Raw genomic sequence first — 6102 nt, forward strand, 5'->3', positions numbered from 1 at the left:
GGCTGTTGTACATAGGGTCGCTATGAGTCGCAAGCGACTCGATGGCACATAACAACAAGAACATAATAGAACACTGGTTGGATTTTAAAAAGTGATATGGTAATGACTCAAAGAATTTTTACTTTTATCTGAAAAGCAAAGAACACTCACAATATAAGGCTTACTGTTTAGTACACGTCAAACAAAAATAGTCTTTAGCACATGCTTTTTTCAAAGCTTTGACTTTCTAAAGTGTTGCATATGTTCTCATATTGGTCTGCTTGGGAATTTGGTTTATTTAAACTTTGACCTATTTAACCTATGTAAACCTTAACCAATTTAAACCTTGGTTGAATTTATTAACTGGCTTCCATTTTAAAAGAAAATTAAGTAGAAAGATATATATTTGAAATAGCTTTAAGTGCTAGCGTATCATTGGTTCAAATTTGATTTTCTGACAGGCAGATTTGTAAATAAAATAAATTAATCTGTCCTTATCTTTTTAGTGAAGAGTAAAAAACTGCTAGCTTCAGGTGTGATTAACAGATTAAGCTTGTGCTGGTCAATGCCATGTATTTCAAAGAGGAGTGGGATGAAAAATTTCTGAAAGAGGACATGATGAAAGCCCCAGTCCTTTTAAATAAAACACTATGTAACCTTCAAAAATAACATTTTTACCATAAAAGAACACAGTTAATTTGAATGATATGTCTCTTTGACCTAGTCAGAAAGACAAAAAAATCCGGTGAAAATGATGCATCCGACTGAGCGTTGTCCATATGGCTATATCCATGAAAGAAAGTACCATGTGGTAGAACTGCTCTATCAAGACAAGGGCCTCAACATGATACTCCTGCTGCCACATGACATTGAAGATGACTCCACAGGTCTAAAGAAGATAATACTTTCCTTGGTGTGGTATCCCATGTTTGTTGTTTGTTTGGGCCTGAGGCTTTGTATATGTGTCAGCTGAGAGATGTTCTCTCAACATTTACTGACAATGACTTTCCAGTTCTTTCTGAGTCCTTTGAAATAAGTCCACCTTCATTTACTACTCCAAAGTTCTAGGTGTAAAAACAAAAGAAAAATTTCCATAATCAGAGTGGTGGGAGACATCTAAAACAGTACATCAAATTTTACATTGTTGTTGATGTTGGTATATACTGTCAAGTTGACTATGAGTCATAATGACCCTCTGCACAACAGTTCTGAACTCTCCTTTATTCTGACCCAATCTTACTGACTGTGACACACCTACCCTCATTACACCAGTTATTGTGTCAATCCATCTCATGGTTGTCTTCCTTTCCTTTGCTATTCCTCCACCCTTCCAAGCATGGTACCCTTCTCCAAAGACTGGGGTCTCCTGTTTACACACCCAAAGTGGATGAGAAAAAGCCTCAAGATCCTTGCCTCCAAAGAGAAATTTGGTTTCACCCCCTCCAAGACAAGCATGTTAATTCTTTGACACTCCATGGTATGTATTCAATATCCTTCTCTGGCACCATAACTCAAAGACATTATTTCTTCTGTCATTGTTGGTCATTGTTAGGCTCCCTGATGCATAGCAAGTAATTATGAAGACCCTAGGCTGAGTCAGACACACCTTAAACTCTAGACTGACACCCTTGGTCTTCAGTACTCTGGAGAGATCCCTGATAATAGATTTTCCTATGAAATTTGTCTTTAGATTTTCTGACTGCTTGTGCAAAGAGTACTGATTGTGAAAACCAGAAGGCTGAAATAATAAAAAAAATCTCAATCTCTTCTCTACTTATCATGATGTTGCCAATTGGTTCAGTGGTGAAAGTCATCACTGTCTTGAGGTTGAGCTTCAATCATTACTGCAAACTTCGGTTCTTGACCTTCTGCAGCAACCACTTCAGGTCTTCTTTAGCTTCAGCAAGCAAAGGCTGTACCGTCTGCATAACGAAGGTTGTTGATGATGTGTTTTCCTCCAAATCTGATACTACAGTCTTCTTCATAAAGTCCAGCCTCTCAAATGATTTGTTCTGCGTACAAATTTAAAAGGTATTGAGACAGGACACATCACTGGCACACTTCTTTTCTTATTTTGAACCATTAAGTATTTCCTTGCTCTTCTTACTACTGCCTCCTGTTTTAAGTGTAGAGTTTGTATGAGCACAATCAGATGTTCGGAGATTTCCATTCTTCTCGAGGTTAAACACAATGTGTCATGATCCAGACAGTAAAATGCCCTTTCATAGTCATTGAAACACAAATAGATATTACTCTGGTATGCTCTGCTTTAGATTCATCTGACTTTGGCAGTAATGCCCCTAGTGCCCTGGCCTTTCTAAACCCATTGCATTTCTTATAGTTCTCTGATAATGTACTAGTTCAATTGCTTTTGCATTATCTTCATCTGGATTTTCCTTGTATGTGTTATTAGCGACATGGTTCAATACTCTTCTACACTCAGGTGGATCCACATATTTTTGAATGGAAATAATGGATCTCTTCCAGTCCATTCGCCAGCTGGCTGTCCTCCAGATTTCTTGGCACAACTTAGTGAGCACATCCAGGGCAGCATCTATTTGTTGAAATGTGTCAATTGGTATGCCATCACCTCCTGAAGGCTTGTTTTTTTGCCAGTTCTTTCAGAGCATCTTGAACTTCCTCCTTCATCACCAAAGACTCTTGCTTATATGTTATTTCATGAAATTCTTTTGTGTCAGACAATTCCTTATGATACAGTGACTCTGTATACTCCTTCCATCTTTTTTAATGCTCCCAACATCATTTAACATTCTACTCAAAGCATCTGTAAGTTTTGCCACCCATGGCTTGAATTTGTTTTTCATCTCCTTCAGCTTAAGTAATGCTGAGCCATACCTAAAAGAAGTATATGTTTATATATTATTTGCATGACAACCATACAGAATAATAAGTGCATAACAAAGTGAATTGAGAGGCAGCGGGAGGGGAGAAAATGTACAATAATGAAAAAATCATTTTAAAGAGAAAAGCAAACTGGGGATGGTGGTTAGGGAGGAAAATGTGCAACAATGAATGAATTGAAATTCAAGTTTTCTGTAAACTTTTGTTAAAAATATCAATTAAAAAAATCTATCTTAATCGATAGATTCCAAAAGCACATCAACAATAATTCACCATGAGAACATGGGATTTATAACGGGTATGCAAGGATGGTACAATATTAGAAAAATAATCAATGTAATTCATCATATTAACAAAGTAAATAACAAGAAATATATGCTCTTAGCAATTGATGAAAAAAAAATGCATTTGACAAAATCCAACAACCCTTCCTGATGAAGACATTCAACAAAATTGGAATAGAAGGGGATTTCCTCAACATAGTGAAAAATATATATGCAAAACTAAGAGACAACATCATTCTCAATGGAGAAAGACTAAAAGCATTTTCTGCATGAACAGGGACCAGATAAAGATGCCCACTGTCACCACTTCAATTCAATATTGCATTGGAAGTACTTGTTAGGGTTACAAGAGAATGAAATAAAAGGCATCCAGATCAGCAAAGAGATGGTTAAACTATCACTATATGCAGATGTTATATTCTTGTACACAGAAAACCCACAAAACACAAGAAAAAAAACTGGTGGAGCTAGTAGGCCAATTTAGTAGAGTGGCAGGAGATAAGCTCAATATACAAAAAGCAGTAGGATACATCTACAGTAACATAAAGGACTCAGAGAAGGAAACCAAGAAAGCAATACCATTTACAATTGCCAAGCAAAAATTGAGATACTTAGGAGCAAACCTAATTAAACCTAATTAGAGATACAAAAGACCTATTCAATGAAAACTACAGAACATTTCTGTGAGACAAAATAAAAGACCTAAAGATGTTGGGAATGTTCTCTGTTCATGGATAGGAAGACTCAATACTGTGAAAATTACAATCCCACCGAAAGCAAACTACATGTTCTATGCAATCCCAATCCAGCTACCAAATTCACTTTTCAAGAAGATGGAAAGGGAAATTGTCAAGTTTATTTGGAGAGGCAAAAGACCCCAAATAAGCAAAAAAAATTCTGAGAAACAAAAGTTTATTGGGAGGCATAGCACTCCCTGACCTCAAAACTTACTACACAACAGTAGTAACTAAAACAGCATGGTACTGGGACAATGACAGACACAAAGAACAATGGAGCAAAATTGAGAATCCAGTGGTGGGTTGGATTGCACAATGGTAAAACCACTCTGTAAAACAGTTTGGCACTTGTTTGAAAAGCTCATAAGATAAATTCCATATTACCCAGCAATTCTACTACTTGGAATATTGTTATTGTTGATTGCCTTCCAGTCGAGCACAGCTCATAGCAATCCTATGAACAAAAGGTCTGAAGCCCCTCTGTAACCATCAACATTTATCAAAGTTCATAAAGCTTCCAGAGGCATATCACTTAGGAAGTGGATGCCACTCCTGATTCCAAACCTGTCATAGTATTTTATTGTTGTTATGTGTCATTGAGTTGCCTGCAATGTATAGCAACCCTATGTACAGCCATGTGGAACCATCCCTTGGAGAAGGGCATCATGCTTGGAAAAAGGCCAAAACAGCATAAGATAGAAACACTCAGAAAAAGATGGATTGACACAGTAATTGAGATAATAGGGGTCGGTGTGTCAGAGACAGTGAGACTTGCTGAGGATAGTGCTTTGTTCAAAATTTGGTGCATAGGTTAGCTATGAGTCACAGTTGACAAAAGCAACATGCTCAAGTCAACAATACTTCATCTACTTTAGGGGAAATGGAGAGTGAAAGATGGAAAGTATCCAGTCAAAGAAAATGTCATCAATTTCCAACTATAAATTCTTATAGGCATTTTTATCGTTTCCTTTTCAGTTTAGTCATACATATTTGTGGAGAAGGATTAGAACAAAATGTCCGGGAGCTCTGGTGGCCTAGTGGCAAGGAGCTGCAACTACAATCCCAGAGGCACACGGTTCAAATCCACCAGATGCTCTGCCGGGAAAAGGAGGGACAGGCTCCTCCTGTACCAGTCAGATCTGATTTGACGGTACACTCACACAAAAATAAAAAAAAATTTAAAAAAAAAAAAGAGAACAAAATGTCCATAAAACCAATCATCAGATCTCAAAAGGATATAAATTTGGATTTTTTTATTGTTTCAACTCGATAGAGAGTTTTGTCCTAACTCTCATTATTCCTTGGACTATATAACTGTCTTTAATATCCCACCTAACCCATACATTTGAAAAACTAGATCCATGCCTGGCAGAGAGTAGAATGTCAGCTACAAAGGAAGAAGATACAGATATTATGGTCATGGTCTAAGGAAATATTACATAGCATGGTATTACATATCATCAGTATACAGTCATATGCAAAGCAGGAACCTGAAGCTCCTAGCCAAAGATAAGATGAATGGCTGACATGAAAGTCATTAAAACAATATTCCTTAGGGACATAAGTTCAAATGGGACAGGAATTTCCCTAGGCACTTGGCACTTGGATAGTAAAGATTTGAAAACAATTGAAATCCAGCACACAGAGCCTGGACCTAGGATTTTTTCTAGTTGGTAACATAGAAATGCAATCTTTTTTTCTCAGAATCCTTTGTAGGAATTGTAGAAATCTATAGGGCATAACTCTGTATCCAGACATGAAACTAATTTACAGTGTAAAGGGTAGTGTCACTTACTTTGGACAGCTTGCGGGAACTGCTAGCCTTGACCCCAGCAAGGATCACAGTCACTGCACAGAAGATGCTGAAAGGAGAGATGTTTCCCATGGGATTGTTCTCACTCAGAACACAGAAAAAGTCCAAGGAGAAGCAAATATTGGAGATGGACATCTGCTCCATGGTCACGGGCTAGGATAGCTGCCTGAACTTTCAGGGACCACGCAGGCATACTGGACAGCTGTATTCTGGTCATCTGTATGCTGGTCATCTATTCAGGGACATCTGAGGTAAACCCAGGAAGCAGACTGGAGCTTGCTCGTTTTTTTCTTTACTCAGCAAGGCATTCAGTCTATCCTTCTCCCCTGTCCCCAGACTGGCCAAGGAGACTCCAGGAATCCATTCATTTAATGCAGTTCAGTCACAACCAATAGCTAGGTGAAACTCAGGGGGGTATTATAGGCTA

General features: G+C 37.8%; 1 pseudogene; it reads right to left on the minus strand.

Annotated features, from left to right (window-relative positions):
• Window positions 1-5819, minus strand: part of LOC102867845 — a 16048-nt pseudogene extending 10229 nt beyond the window's left edge.
• Between the last annotated feature and the right edge of the window lie 283 nt (window positions 5820-6102).

The sequence above is a fragment of the Elephantulus edwardii genome, unplaced genomic scaffold (genome assembly GCF_000299155.1).
Source record: "Elephantulus edwardii isolate Elephantulus edwardi_28Jun2011 unplaced genomic scaffold, EleEdw1.0 scaffold00071, whole genome shotgun sequence".
In the NCBI taxonomy this organism is placed as follows: Eukaryota; Metazoa; Chordata; class Mammalia; order Macroscelidea; family Macroscelididae; genus Elephantulus; species Elephantulus edwardii.